Source organism: Tympanuchus pallidicinctus, unplaced genomic scaffold, assembly GCF_026119805.1.
Source record: "Tympanuchus pallidicinctus isolate F22 unplaced genomic scaffold, pur_lepc_1.0 scaffold3, whole genome shotgun sequence".
In the NCBI taxonomy this organism is placed as follows: Eukaryota; Metazoa; Chordata; class Aves; order Galliformes; family Phasianidae; genus Tympanuchus; species Tympanuchus pallidicinctus.
This window is the reverse complement of record NW_026294747.1, coordinates 81815811-81832533: the sequence shown is the minus strand read 5'-3', so window position 1 is coordinate 81832533 and position 16723 is coordinate 81815811. Positions and strand designations below refer to the sequence as shown.

At 39.5% G+C, this 16723-nt stretch overlaps 1 protein-coding gene across 1 annotated transcript in view; it reads left to right on the top strand.

The window, feature by feature from the left end:
- The window catches only part of CALCR (calcitonin receptor), a 132099-nt gene that overhangs the window by 1108 nt on the left and 114268 nt on the right, over positions 1–16723 (top strand). The window lies entirely within an intron of this gene.

Sequence of the window (16723 nt, the reverse complement as noted above, 5' to 3'; positions counted from 1 at the left end):
AATTGTGAATTAGAGAAATTAAATACAGGAGAGCAAGTGTTTCCTTTGAACGTTTCCAGACATCTGTCAGCCTTTGCCATTGGGTAACCTTTGCTAAGTTGCCTCTGTAGTAACTTACATACAGTGGCAGATATGAAATAATGCTGGATGAGCTAAAACCTGCCTGACAGTGCTACTGTATGCTAACTGTGTAAATCTTGGGTAAATCATGTCACCATTCAGACCCAATCCTAGAGTACGTTTTGCCATAGGTTTTCATTATCACTTGAAGAGTTAGTGTCAGCCAATTTTTGTTAGAAATTCAAGTGGAAGGGTTTAAATTTGGACAGTGATACCTCTAATTCCACAGCAGTGTTTTGAAATCATGGGTGGTGGGCACAGAGATCTTAATGTTTAAAAATGGCTATATATAACAAGCTGTTTTGTACGTTCATGAGAAACAGGCTATTGAAACCTGCCTTACGCTCATATTTTCATGGGCAATTTCATCAGAATGGCTTATAAGCAATATATACTGCTGCTTGCATATGTACTGTATTATAACACAGGTATTCAGACAGGATGGGGGCATTTTGTTGCTTACAGCAAAGGCATTTACAAATAAACAGCTAATATTGGATTTACTGTAGAATTATTGGCTAATAATAGAGTTCTGTGTTATAGTCTAGTTCACTGTAGCTCATGAGCTTTAAGGGAGGGGAAGGAAAAGAAGAATCCTTTCTAAAAGCCTTGTTGAAATACTACTGCCTAAAATACGCACAAGAATTAGCTTATTAAGCTCACTGAATCCAGTTCAGCAAACTTTTTTTTCAGATCTACAGTAGAAAAGCCTTTTGAAAAAGTAGAGAATCTTCATTAAAGATAAAAACAGTGTTCTGTAGAATGTTTGGCTTAAGTGTTTCCCTTCCAACCTGCCTCCCGTATCTAAGTAGAGTGGGACACTGCTGAAAGTTAGCCAGTTAGCATTGAAAGTTAACTAAAAGCTGTTATCTATAATCTGGTAAGAAGCTAAATGAGCACTTGATTCTATGCTGGTCCTGTCAGTTTAATAATATGGTCTTGACCAAAATAGCTGCCAATAATTTCCATCATTTTTGTGTAAGCAAAAATGGGAGAAGGAAAAGCATACCATGACTTAAAATTCCTGAAAAGTCATTGCCCAGAAGAAACTCTTCTATATTTACTTTTAAAATGATGCATACAAATACAGTTTTTGGAAAAAATGAGCAACGAAATAATGGAGCTACACTTGCCTGGAAGCTGTGATAGCAAGTGCCTTGAGTTTCAGTTTTGCAAATGCTCATCAGTTCTGCATATTAGTAAGCTCATTTTTTGTTTATTTTTTTCTGATAATTGATGTTCAAGGTCCTAATTGCTGCCATTGGAGTCAATATTAAATCTCTTATTAATGCTCACAAGGGTCACACCTGGGCTTTCTAAGAGCCATTCTGGTACATGTAGAACACTTCCAATTCCTGCTGCTTGTGTCAGAGAGGTATCCAGGGAGAAAAAAATTCACTCCCTTCAGAAATTTGCAGTGTAGGTAACAGAGCCAGAGACACCTTGCTGAAGGCTCTGCTGTAGGTCTGGAACATCAGTATTCAGTGCTACAAGGCTTAACAAGGCCACACTGAGCAGCTTTAACAGGATTGAGCATTAATTGATGCTTTTGATGAAGGTACCCTCAAATGAGTGGCCAGTGCCTTAAGGTTAGGTGTTATTTCCCTCTGATCTCATTTACTTCAGTCTTAAGCTCAATGTTTACTAGCAATAGCCTGCCAACAACTGCACAATATTGTTTGTTCTGTGCCACTTTTTGATCACACTCCCACTTCCCACTGGACACTGCTTTTGGTCACTTCGCTTTGTAAGGAGTGGGTCCGAATTCCAGTAACACTTGTTCTCTGACTTTGTGCTCTGACACGAGCACAGGTTCCAGGAACAAGTGGCTGAGTCAAGAAGCAGAGCTCCGGCGGCTGTGGGGCAGTGCTGCTACACGAGAGCCATGCAATCTCTGTGTGGGGCTGTTTTGTCCAGAGAACACTTGTTGCAGTACAGATGATGCAAGGAGTAGTTCTGATGCAGAGAAAACCTCCCTAGAAATTTCCTTGTAGGGTAGCTCTCATTTTTGTGAATCAGGAGAAACAGCTGTGAAAGATGACATGGCTAAATAGCAGCATTAATTTTAAGAAAGAAGCTTGAAGATCAATAGCAGGTATACTATAGACGTTTTGTGCTGAAGCTTTTTGTTATTGTTACTGTTACAGCTCCAGTCATGGTTTTTGATGGTAGAATTTGGCAGGTGGGAAGGCTGGAGAGCCTGTGCACAAAGCTGCTTAAAGTTGCCCCTCATATTGAGTAAAATTTCAACTGGATTACCCATGGACAGCAGAGATTCTGATTTCTCACACAGGGGTAGCTGATGCAGCATGCTGAGAGCAGCAAGGCCAGCCATACCTTAGTTCATTGACAGCACTAGTAACAATGCTAGGCTTGGTTTGATGCAGGCTTTTGCCTCATCAGTGAGCTCCTGAGCCACTCCCTGTGTTTGGGGTGGACTCTCTGATGGAGAACTCCATTTGACTGTCTCTGCTGATGCTTATGGATGTAATACAACCAAGGAAGAGCGAGAAGTTTTGGGATTCAGCCTTAAAGTGAAAGTCGAGTCATTTAACAGAGGTGATAGGAAATAGCACTGTAGATATAAAGCATGAGAGCAATGCAACCACAGGTTTCTCCATGGTTCTCCCAATTCTTTCAGAATGAGGATCATCCTGTAGAGAGCACAAGCTTTTAGTAAGCTGCATGCTTCAGGGCTGTAGTCCTGCAGGGTGAGTCCTGAAAGGAGGAACAGTTAAATATGAGCACCACAGCCCTGGGAGCTTACAGGGTGCAGTTCAGTGGGTCCAGGAAGAGATAGAAAAATGATACTGCACTGCTGTTTTACCTGAACAATACCAAAGAGCTCTGTGAAAAATAAAATTCATGCAAATGTCCACTGTTCTTTGACATGATTGCACTGCTCCTGGTTTTTAACAGTGGTTGTATGTTGTTCAGTAGAAGTGGTAGCAAACGGAAGCTTATTTTTGTCATGGTTTTATGTTTTTGTTTTTGAAATAAGCTTCTTTTAAAATAAGCTTCTGGACCATGGCTTTTTGATCATTTACATATTTTGATTATACTTGTCAAAACACCTGGCACAGACTTGGCAGAATTGATGAATTACGCCTCACTTTTAGTAGCATTTGTGGAAATACGCATCCATTTCAGCTTCACGTGTCATAGTTTCACGTAGCACTGTTCAGCAAGTCATTTCCAGCAATGCATACAGGAGCCATATGTCTGTCCACGGCTTTTTATGAATGTTGTTTACTCTTACCAGAAGTCATATGAATAATACATTTGATAAGTTTTGCAATACTTTGTTTGAATCCACTGTTTCACTAGGTTTTATTTATAGTAGCTCTAGCAGTACAAAAAAGATATGACGTATGCTTGTTGGCAGCTTTGACGTGCTAACTTTAGTTTCTGATGTCTTCATTAGCTTGGACAGAATCACAAGTTAGAAAATTGCTGTTGCTCAAAAGCCTGTGTTTGAAATGCCTTTTTCCTCCTAAATTGCTTCTAAGTGCTGAGTTACCCCTTCACAATTGGAAAAACAGATTTTTATTCTCTTGTTTTGTCCTAGAAATTGGACACTTTTGCAGGCAATGCCAAGTGAGTTCACAGATGTACTTAGAGGTTGCTTGAATCAAGATCAGTTGTCTTGTCATTAGAGTTGTCGTCTCACAACTAAGCTGACAATAAAAACACACCTTTGTTAAATAATATGAAACACTTCTGAAAGTGCTGCTTTTTACAAAGATGTCAAGGCTCCACCACTAAGAATGTGCTGACATCTATTTGCAAGAGGAAAAGAAACTGAACTTCTATTTTAATTTTTTTATTAGTGGCTGGAATGACACTCCACATTTGGCAGTATCTCTCCAAAGGCCACCTGAACTTATGTGTATTTTTATGGAGAAATATTTCCTCAGTTTTTGGTGCTTGCATAACGAGAAGTGATATAATCCATGGCACTGCTGAGAGCTCGATAGAAAAAATGAGAAAGGTAATGAAAGACTGGATAACTTCACAGGGTGAATTAGCCACTTTAGTTTCTCTGCTTAGAGAGAGCTTTTTTTTTTTTTTTTTTTTTTGGCTTCGGTACTGACAAAGCTACCTACCATTGCTGACTTCTGTCATGCAACTAGAAGTAAGAACTCCTGTTCTCGTTCCTTTTTGTCTCCAGTCTCTTCTCTCCAAACAGTACAAAGGTACAAGAGAAAGGGAAGGGTTCACTACTGCTATCTTTAGCTGTGCTGCTGGAGTGGAAATGCTCTGAAGGTGGAAGGGTATGGGATACAGAAAGAAGCAAGTGAAGTAGAGTAGAAAAAGGAGGTGAAATACTGAAAAAGAATCAACAGAAAATATTAAGAAGGAAGGGTTTTGCAGAAAAGGGAGAACACTTAGAAGGAAGTGAAGCTTTAAATGATGTGTGCATCTGTGCATTTAGTGATACAGGTGGTTTTCTGGAAATTGAAATTACAAAATATCTAATAAACTAATAGATGTTACTTTTTTCCATTTACATGTGCAATAACAGGAATTTTGACTTGTGCTCCAGTTCTTCATTTTACATATGCGTTGCATTGATAACAACAGATCACCGATACTGGTTTAACCACTTAAACAACTGTTGGAGTGAATTACTGAATCTTAGATTTTTATACTGTAACTCTTCCAGGAATTGTATTTCTAGCAAAGGAAAATGGAAACAGGATTAGTGTGAGTTAGCTGACCTCAAGGGGCAGTTTAAGTCTGACCAATATAGAGCATCTCTGGTAAATCCTGTGGCTTTGGGTCAGGCTGCTTAAGAACATTTGTTGAGAAATGGAGAGAGTAGCCCACAGATAGCTGATCACATGCTCTTAGCAGTGCGAAGATCGGCAGCTTGGAATCTCTCTTAAGTCCTGGTGTTGAGAAAAGCTCAGCGATTGAGAACAAATGGGTGCTAGTAGACTTCCTTCAGTGTCCTGAGTGCCACTTTCCTCACTACAGGCTGCTCAAGGGCTTGGCTTGTTTCAGCCCTTAAGCTCTTTGTGTTACAAAAGGATATTTTCCTCTGCGTTTGGATGCTGCCAAGTATATTTTGAGTTGAAACAGCATCAAATAATAAATAATAATCATTATTAATATATGCTTTTACAGATAAAACAGCCCCAGTACTTTCTACTCTGTTATTTTTTATCATATTTACAGTTTCTGCCGTCTGATGACGGTACGTGCTTCCTAAAGATTGGAATCAGTTCAGCACCAAAAAGAAAACATGTATGTTTGGTTTTATAAGCATTTAAACTCTTGCTCACTTCTTTGACAATCTGATCTGCAGAGTATTGAATGGAATGTCTTTATGCCATCAAATGCGTCATGTCATTGGAGGTCATCATTGGAAAACCTCTAGGTTGTCCCTATATGGCTGTATCTCCTCTGCCTCAATCTGTTTCACATCGCCCCATTCTCTTTTACCTAGCATCCAAAATAATTTGCTTTATGAGCAAACTAAAAACTTAAGACATGCCCACTCCAGCATTTGTCATTGCTGTACCTCTTCGTAAAGATGTAGTAATTACACAAATCTCAGTATTTTGTACTAATCCATGGTGAAAAATGTTCCTGTCTACCTTTTATGAAGAAGCAAAAACCAGGGTTCCATGGCCTGTGTAAGAAATTAAAATGATTAAGACAGAAGAAGTTCTGTATGCACTGTTCACAGAAAGGATCCTATTAGAATGCTGACTGCTTGCTGGAGGTATCTTCTTACCCTCACAAAATGTTGGGACTGTGTTTTATTAGTATCAAAGCCTATCATTTCTCCTCTTAACGTAAATAAGTGGCAACACGTTGTCAGTATCTTTTTTATTGTAAAGCAAGTAATAAAAAAATGTTACTGCTGTATTACATCAAATAATATTGTTGATACAAGATTTATTGATAAAAAACTGTAGTATCCATCTCATGTAATTCCATATGGAGAAATCATCTGGATGTAATACTGAAAGTTAATTGTGCCAACTACTTTGCAATGGGCATTAAGAGTTCTGTCCCTTTCATGAAATGTTTTCACTAAACAGTGTTAAAATACTGATGTATGTTCTTAAGACAATGATATTTGTGCTGTAGGCGATTATTATGCCCAGCTTTGAATAGTAGGGTGCAGATAGGAGCTATCTGAAAATCTAGCTAATGTAAGCAACTCTGTTTAGTTTATCACATTCAACATATAAGCAGGACTTGCTGAGTCTGAGAGAGGTCCCACTGTCTTTCTGAGAATAAACTAAGTTCATGGACAGAATCTGGAGAAAATTTTATGTTCTTCCTGCAGAGAAGTACTTCTTCTGAACATCCAGAATGTTTCATGCAGTGCTCGAGTTTAGTTGATTTTTTTGCTGAACCTTAGTCAAATGAGAAAGATTCTCTGTTTCTCATATTCATTTATGACATATATAAGGGAAACGTTTACTGAAGCAAACTGAAGAAATGTGGATGGACAGTTGAGTGGTTTGAAGTATAATGTTTCAAAGAGAAAAGTTCTGCATTCAAAAAAAACTGTAGGAAGGTCGAGTTAATGGAGGACACCTGAGTGTCCTTTAATATCACAAATGGCTGGAGTGTAAAAGATGCAGAGCAGATGAGAGGACACCTCAATAATGGTGATTACACATGGATGACAAAATGTGGGAGGTCAACAAGCCCTCATATGCGCAGTTTCTGAGAGAAGCATCAACCACATTAGAAGAGAAAAGTGCAACAGAGTCACAGACCCAGCAAACTGCCAGTGCACATGGGAGTGTTGTGCAAGCAAAAATGAAAATTGGGTGTTTGAGGAGGTGAATATTAAACACTGCAAAGTGTGAATGAAGCCTTCAAAGCGTGCAGCTGAAGAATGTCTCTGAGGAAAGCAGCCATTGGCAACATTGCTGTAAAAAGAGAGACTAATAGTGGTGAGACATGGAACTTTTTAAGTAAAATCAGAATAAATAGTCATTAAGAAATATCATCAATATTGGGGTACAGTTTTGGGAACTGATTACAGAGAAGGTTGAACTTAGGGAACAAAACATAACAAGACTAGCAGGACACAAGAACATCTATGTAGATGAAAGTCCAAGAGGAAGGATCTATACACTCTATTATTGATACTCCTGCAAAATTAACATTTGGATGTAAAACTTGGCTATTTGTTACATTTAATAAAAACATTAAAGACAGTGAAAACTGGAAAAGGATGTTGCCAGCAGGCCCATAGGTTACTAGGTGTCCAAGTGTTTGAAGACAGAGCATGTCCATTGACTGCTGCAAAATGTATCTATAAGGCAGAACCAGAAGTGCATACCACATAGTGATAATGATTATCTCTACTTTGAGCTCCTTGGCAATTAAGACATTAATTAGAAAAATGAAGAAAACATGGCAAAAGGTGTACTTGACGATGACAACAGAAAAGGAAAATGATAGGGTATTCCATGTGTGCATGCTTATAAAGGTCTTTAAGGCAATGAATCAGGAACAAATCAACACAAGAACAATCATAAAATGATACAGGAAAAAAATGACCCACTCATCCTAGCTGGCATCACTTCCAAGTCCTCTCTAATAAGCATTTTCATTATGCTAGATGCACGATTTGGTAGTGGAAGGTCAGATAAGACAAGGAGGACAACTAATTAATGCCTTCCAACACTCTATCCAGAGAGCAGCATTCCATAAATGCCTGCTTACATATCATCTGCACAAGATATATCAAAGAAGAGGAGCCTTGAAATAGAATATCCTAATCTCTAGCCAGAGCAAATGCCACTAAAACCGATGGTGTTAATCACATGATGCTGGGTGTATTTCTAAACCACAGTCAGATCCAAATCACTAGAGAGCAGATGGATGAGAATAGCTGAGGATTGGAACAGATTGCCCTGGTAGGCTGTAGAACTTCCATCCCTGGAGAGTTTTGAAACCAGCCTGAATATAGCCCTGAATAACCAGGTATGACTTTGAAATTATCTCTGCCTTGAGCAGGGGGTTCTACAATATCTCCATAGCTCCATTCCAGCTGAGTTTTTATTGTTGTTTTGTTTGTTTGTTTGTTTGTTTTCTGTGACTCAAGGAGATCAGGAAGATACTTTGGTCTGGAAAGAAGGCATCCAGGAATATATAAAGGAAGGGGAAAGGACTGAATGCTTAATTCTCCAGAGGAAGGATAACATGGTCTCTGCTAAGCAGAAATGGTGGGATCTTCATAAGCACTTGAAGGGGAAAAATATTATATTTTATGGGCCAGTAATGACTTAGGATGTTTTTTTAAAAATATGGGCACTGTTTACCTTGAAGTGAAATGTTGAGTGGTGAGGTACCTCTATAGAAAGCACTGTTTGAGCTGTGGACATAGGGATGTACATGGCATTTATAATGCTATAATGTAACAATGTTAGCCATTTTTAAACATTTCTCCTTCCATGTCTTAGGTCTTATTTATTCATCTTTCATACATATGATGTGCTGAGCAGGTATGTGATGGGTGAATCCCATTGGGTCCCATGAACTTGTGACAGTCCAGACGGAGTATTAGGTCTTTGTTTCCACCTGAATCATGAGGAGTTTATTCTGCCTCCCATCTCAGACTTCCAGGTCAGTGGATAGAGGATAATTAGTCAGACTTCTAAAAACAAGTGTAAAGAAGCCATTGAGAAACTCAGCCTTTTCTTTTTCCTCAGTGATTATATTCCCTGCTGCAGCCAGCAAAGCGTGGAGGTTTCTCCTTATTCCTCCTCTTATGTAATGGAACACTGGTAGGAAGTTTCAACCACTACTGTCATATCACCAATATCCACCTCTGACATCGTGGGCCACTATAATAAAATAAGAGGCAGTACTTTTGGAGCAGCCCCTTGTTTTCCAAAGTGTCCTCTGGCTAACTGAGCACAACTCTTCAAGAAAATGGCAAGGCAGAAGTGCTGCCACACAGACAGGAGGGATGCAGTACTTCAGCAGAACTGTACAAGCTAATTTCCACAAAATTGCAAAATTCCCTCCTTCTGGAACAAGGTCCCTATCTCATTCACTTATACATCTTATCTTCTGTCCTGCTTAAAATCAATCTTCTTGGCTAGTAATTAAAAAACCAAAATTTGCATTTTTCTTTCCATAATGTCTGCAACCCTTGGGCAGAACACTGTTTTTTTCAGCAACTTGGAAACAATGAGTGCATGATGCCCATTTCCATAAACAAGTCATAATAACTTAAATCACTGCCCAAAATGTATGCTTGGAAATCAACGCGTATGTCGACTGGAGTCAGACTATCTGTCCTTTTATGCCTGAAAGTAGAATGGTAAAACACAATAAAAATACTTGACACAAGATTAATCTCCTCAGCGCCTAATGAGGAGTTGGACTGGTGCATGGTGCTGCCAGCACAGGGGCTGTGAGGTGACCTCAGAAGCTGTGACCAAAGCGAGCCGGGTGCCAGCAACCCTCGGTGCTGCATGGCTGGGCAAGCCTGTGGGGTGGGCATGTGTCTGTGCCAGCTCTGAACAGGGTTGTTCTGGTGCCTCTTGGGCCTGGGAGCTGTGTTCCTACTGCAACACTGAACCCAAAATAGTGCATCCTGCCTGCACTGCTCTCGAACACGCATGGGTTTGATTCATATGGAGTCCTCTTTGTACTGTCAGTGAAGAGGAATGAGGAATGACGGTAATGAAAATGATCACAGCACCTGATGTGAAGAATTGCAGGCTGCTTATGTGATTGAGGTCCCTTTGCATTAATTTGGTAGAGAGACTGGAAATGTTAGATATAAATACAACCCTTGTTTGCTTCAAAGCCTTTTATCTCTGCTAGAGAAGTATAATTGGTCCCGAGGGTAAATGAGGATGTGGCCAAGAACCACACTCTTCTCTGGAGGTTTGTATTTAATCATGGAAACCTGACAAGCATATTCCAATTTTGCTTTTTTTTTTTTGTTTTGTTTTCTATTTTACACTCCACAGTTGCAAGGGGTGTTAGGTAGAGCATAATAGTTTCCTGTCTGTTTAAAGAGCAAGAATGGAGCAATGCCAGGCACAGGCATGGACTGGGGGATAGGTGGCTGGGGAGCAGTACAGCAGAAGGGACCTGGGGGGGCTGGTGAGAGCAGCTCAGCATAAGCCAGCAGTGTGCCTTGGCATCTTGGAATGCATTAACCACAGCATAGGCAGTTGGTCAAACGAGGTGATTCTCCTGCTATGTGTAGCATTGGTGCAGCTTCATCTTTGAGTACTGTGTGCAGTTCTGGGCTCCACAGCGTAAAAAGGGTTTTAAGAAAGCATCTGGAGGAGAACCATAGCAGATAACAAGGCTGGAAGGCAGGGCCTGTGAGGAGAGGCTGAGGAGAGAGGCAGCATCACTGCTTGCTGCAACTGTTTCGGACTGGACATGAGGAAAAATGTGACTAGAACAGGATATCTGGTGAGGTTGTTGATGCCCCAGGCCTGTCAGTGCTCAAGAGGCATTTGGACAGTGCCCTCAATACATGCTGTAACTGGTTACCCCTAAGAAGTCAGGCAGTTGGACTCAATGGTCTTTGAAGGTCTTTTCCAAGTGTTTTGTTCTATTCTATTCTAATAGTATTTTAAATAAAAACCAAAAGCAGTAATAGAAACAGAAATGTAGTTGCAGAACAAATAAATAAGAGGGCTGAGACAATCTCTCTCTCACACACACACAAAAGGGAAATATAAATGCAGAGCAGAAACTTTTTGAAATGTTTCTTTTTGACCACCTAGCAAGGAAGGCTGAAGCACAGTCTGATTTTCCCCTAAAGCATGATACTAATCCCATTGTGTTTGCTTGTGTATGTCTCTGCATGTCTGTACATGTGTTGCATCTTCTAATTGTTTGCATTGGGAAGACTTGACATTGCTTAGTGCCTCTCAGCCTAAAGCAGAGAATGGGAAAAAAAAAAAACGTGATATGCAGATTGTTAGAAGCATTCTTCTCAGTAGAAATACAGGCACCAGAAGGGAAAGAGTTAAGGAAAGGATATGGAGGATAAATTCTCGTGGAACATGGCTATTGCTGCTCCTACAGGAGAAAAAAGAATGAATGCGTGAGCTAGCAGAAAAAAAATCACAGGCTTTTGGGAAACCCTGAGCGTAAGGAGACCAGAGAACTATTAGTTTATTTTTGCAATTTTAAGGAGTTTTTCAGGAAGGCAGGCTTTTTCAGGTCTTCAGAGCTAACTGATTTACCTCTCCAATCTTTTACTGGAGGTGGATGAGCTGCCCAGTAGGTGGCATCCTTTTAACACAGTGCTAATCTTCCTCTGTTTTTCTTTTTTTTTTTTTTTTCTTAAAAGCATTTTTCTGCAGAATTTAAATTGATTTTCACAGAATCAGCACATGCAGAAGTTATGTTAATTGAGGGCTTTAAGTCAAAACCCCCAAATTTGGAATACCCAAAGCGGCCAAAAAGAAGTATTTGGGAATCTGAATAAGAGGGAGACAGAGAATGTCTTTTCCCTCAGTGGTTTAGAGCAACGTTCTGAGAAAGTTTACAACAAGCTGCATCTTTACAGGTCTTGCTGGAATCATTCTTGTGGTTTCTGACTTAAGGACTCTGGTCTAATTTAAGGACTCATTTTTGGAATGTGATGCTTAGGACATCCTGTTCGCATTTGAGCAACAGGTGGTAGAGATTGTGACATCTTCCTCCTGCATTTAATTTACCTCTGTTACATCTTGTTCACTTCTGAAATGTCTCCATTTTTTTTTTTTTCCTTCCTATAATGTTGATTTTGATAGCTGGGAAGGCAGATGCTGTTGCAAAACCACCTCTGCACTGGGTGTTTGCACACAGTTCTACACAGGAATGAAATCCCTGGAAAGGCACGTGCTTTAGGCTGCTAGCATTGAGCACAGGACATCAGTGTCAGGTACCAGCTGTTCCTTCAATTAGCCACTACTCCATCTGAGACCACACAGATGATTCACAGACTGACTGCAGGTGGACAACAAATTTGCTCAAAGTGTTGGGAATGTGAAGTGAATCAGAACACTGAGTAGCTTGAAATGCCTCTGCCTGAGAAGGGGTTTCTAGGCATGTGTTCTTTACGTTGGACAGCCTGCTCCACTTCATAGTAGCTGGAAATAACCTTATTTTATTTAAGAGAAAAATTATTCTGACTGTATATTTCACCCTAAATTGTGTTGAGGATTTTATTTTAAAGGACATATGGCTTTTCCAGTATTCTTTATGGTGCTTACTCAGTGTTGTGCTTCTCCCATCTAAGAAATCCCTCTCTGTGTCTTCTCCCATCCTTGTCCATTCAGTCTAAGACAGTTTGCCTGTGTGGAGACAAAACTCCCCAAGAGACAGAAGTACAAAATGATGGTGGATTATTGCTGGTGAGTAGAGAGTGAAAGAATAGTTCCCTGGCTAGGGAAATATACAGCAAGAGTATGGGGAAGCTTTTTCTGGTGGAAGTGTTGATAAGCAGTACTGTGTTAAATGACTACACCTAAAGATTACAAGGATAATCTTCTAGCCAGGTTTGAACTGCAGCAGTCTTCCTGAACCTGCAGAGCATTGCTTTCCAGCTGCTACCAACCATAGCTTTCTCAGGTTGTATGAAACTGAGATCTATGACAGCTTTAGAGTGAGGGGCCATATATGGACCGTGCTGACTTAGAAAACTTGTGCTGCTGTTTGGAAGACACTTGAAAGTTGTATGCCTGGGGTCAGAGGAAGGGACCCTGTAAACAAAGGCAAGCTTGGATAGAACTGAGAGAAGTCCCTAAAATAACCAAGGTGCTGGAAGAAAGCAGAAGGGCAGAACTCCTCCTTAATGCCAGCCTTCAGCTGAGTTTCAGTGCTTGTGCTGAAGAGGGAGAGGCCATAATGCAGCACTGGGCACTGCTCTGGTGGCTGTCACAGCAATATTGTCATAGCAGATAGACACATCTGCCTAGCTACTTGCTGACTGATAGTGCTTTAATGACTCATCAGTGTTGGTGTTCAGGCAGTGGGAGTCTGTTAACAAGGGCTGCTTGCAAGCTCTGAACCCAAGCTCTGCTGTGATTGCTTAGCAGACCAGCAAGCTTGTCAGCATGTCCATCGTGGTTACTGTGTAAAGTGTAGTGCAGGGCTGAAATCCCACACATTTAGGCAGTCTGAAGCCCAGTTTGAAGAAACAAACAGTTTTTGAAGCACCCCAGTGCACTAGTAATGTTGAATTCTATAGGAAACTTTACTCCTTTGCATATAGTCTGTTTAAATTACTGTTTTTCAGTGCTTTTCAAAGACCAAAGCAACATGCTGTTCCAGAAGATTTACCAGCTGGGCCAAGAGAAAGATGTAGTCAGTGGATAGAAATAGAGCTAGTTAGGATGATAGGCAGTACTTAATAGCAACCTATTCAGCAGTCCTACAAGTTTATTTTGGAGTGCTTCTTTTTTGCCAGATATTTCAGAAAATGTGATAAAGTTTAATTATATAGTTACAGAGTTAATTAAGAAATTATAGCAACCACCAAGTGAAATTAGGAACTGTAATCAGGAGGGAAAAGGGTTTTGTAGAGCAGCTTTGAAAACAAGTGTGTGAGCGAAGTGAAGAGGGGAGAGGGGGAAAGAAGACAGTAGGAAGAACCGAGTAGGCTTTTGACACAACATAGGTGCTATGAATAGAGAAGATGGAGTAGAAAGTTACTGCTAGGTGCTAGCCAATATGACTGCTAAAGAAATCCTGGTATTAAAAGGGAAAATCCAGAAGAAATCCAGAAGATGGATTGGAGCAAATACATGGAAAGTTTTGAAGTAAGAAGAGTAATTTTGATTAGGATCCAGAAATGAATCATGAGACAATGAGGTTAAAGGAGGATAGGGTAAAATGGATATTGGTCTTTATGATGTGTCACAGCAAAAAATCTGTCTAGACTGTTCAACTGTAGAGAGTGAGCTTTGAAAGAGTTTGCAGCTGAATTTTGGAGAGTAAGCCTTGAAAGGAATTGCAGTAAATAGCTGCACTGGATAAATTGATAGAAAATGAGAGTCCTGTGCACGCAATAGTGACTTTCTGACTGTAATCTAGCATTTATTCTCTCTCTCTTTTTTTTTTTTTTTTCTCTTTTGAGCTTGACTGTAATATTGTTTTTAAAATACAGCTGTATTTGGTGATCCCTTAGATAGACTTCTGGCTGTTGGATTACTGCATTGGTTACACAGTAGGTTACTCGTTTCATTTCAAATTTGCTTTTTTTGGTAAATGTTCCTCAGGATGCCTCATGCTTTATATCCCTGAAAACATGAATTTTGTAAAAGAATGCATGTGTATACAAATGTAGTAGTATCAGCTTCACAATCTGTATTTGCTCCTATATTTTGCTTTTAAACTTAGAAATATAAAGCATCTTTTAATTACTTTATCCTGTTACAGAAAATGGTGTGGTCTTGACCTTCAATTAGCAATTGCTGGTGGTTCAGTTGTAAAGCAGAACATGGTTCAGAGATGCAAATATTTACTTAAGCTAGCGTATGTTAGTTTTCATCCTATGGAGCACTTTGGTCATTTAATTATTGAAACGTCTAAACTTAATTAGGTATGTGATGACTGCTGTTTTAGACACGCGGTATCTGGTTCCTGCTTACATATCTGACTTGGTACTTGGTCATGCCCTGAGGACCTCATGGTCCTCCATGGAATCAGCACTGTGACCAACTCAGAGTAGATCAGGCAAGTCTTTAATAGCTCCTTAAGACTTCCAGAGTGTGTAATTGTCAGCAGAAATGAATGATTTTTTATTGGTTTACCGATCAGGAATTGCATGGTGTGTAAGTGAACTAAGAACCGAGCAGCTCAGAATGCAGCCTCTTGTACTTTATGTCATGTTTGTCTATTAACTACATTTTCAGCACTTATCTCTTGCCTAGCGGATTGGGAACACACATGCAAAACACACTAAAAACCATTTCACCACAAACAAGCAGAGATAATGAGCTAATTTCTGTGGAAATCTGTTCAATATTATTATTATTGCCTGCCTACTAACTGATTTATAGAAATATTTGTCCAAAATTAATAGCTTCTCATTTAGCAAAGAAGATCGAAGAAGTAACAGCATAAAAACACATAGGAGGTAATTGATTCACAAATAAAATTGTAATTCTGGAATATAATTGATCTGACCTTAATTGAAAAGAAAAATTGATGAAATTGCTTCCTGTGGGTAGAACATGTAAAAGAGCTATCAACTGTAAGGCCAGTTGTCACAGTGTGGTACTTCATCAGTGTGAATCTGTTAATCTTACTGAAGGTGATCCCACTCAGTTCTGATGGAATACATGATTGATAACATAATGCAAAATGCTTTTGACTTAAAAAGGACAATATGCCTGAAAAAATGAAACAAAAAACAGTAACAAAAAAACCAATATCAAATGAATGAAAGCAAAACCAATTCTTAATCCATTCCTATTTGAATTTGACATACCCTTTCATTGTTTCTTGTGGGAAAGAATGCATCAGAAAATTTGTTTGTAACACGTGAGTAGGAATCAGAACGGTAGTCATGAAACAACAAACAAAGGGGCTTGTGTACACACTGCTGCATTTTCCCTTTGGCACTGTGCAGCCAAGCGTTTCTTTAACCTTTCTTAGCAGCAGGAATGCACCTGTCAGTAATGAAAGCTGTTTCTGGTCAAGTCTGAGAAGCAAATCTGATGTGTCAGACAGTGATTTTGTCAGATTTCATGGCTATAAACCCAACAATGGGTTCAAACTTGTTGAAATCACTCTGGAAAATCTGTGAAGAATACAGGAGTGTAGCAGGTGGCTCGTTAGATAGTAGTCTTTGTCCAGAATCAATGCTGAACCAATACTGCAGGGGCTGTTGGTCAGTAAATGCAGACAGGTAAAAAATGAGATTCTGATCATTTAACAACGGTCAATGCTAAGTTTTTCTGTTTATTTTTGTATGAGATTATTGATGGTAACTCTCTTGTCTAAGAATAATTCCCAGCAAGGGAATATGCACGAAAAACCTGCAAAATGTTTCATTTCTGCAGTGCCATCTTCTGATCCAGTCTAACGTTATCAGAAGACATGTTACAAAAGCTGCAGAATCCATCTCCTGTAATTACATGGCACCTCTGTATGTTCTTTCTCCAGGCAGTTCCAATAAAATGTGGATTGTGGTCTTCTTTCTCTGCTGCCCTTGATCCTGCCCTATAACATGAAATATTTCACATACTTGAGTGCACCCAGTTGAAGTACATGCAAAAATACTTGCAACAATGGTCTGTAAATTATGGTGGGGTACTGTTGTGAGGATATACAGAGGTATCTTGAAAACACTGCATTGAAATTAAGGTGATTTTTTTTCTATTAAAAGGTGTAATGTGTAAAGTGCATCATATCCCTTTGAAATTAAAAGCTATCTCATACATACAGCTGGGGAAGAAATTTCTTCCACGTAACTGTCATGGAGCTCGCTATTTTTTGTTGTGTGTTCATAACACAGTCCTAGTTTCAATACAACAGAATTAGAATATCAATTACCTGTTTTTATCAGAGCACATTAAAGTGTTTAACCAAAGTGAAATTGATTGAATTGAATTGCAAATTTCAGTTGAAAATAAATCTAGATCACAATAGA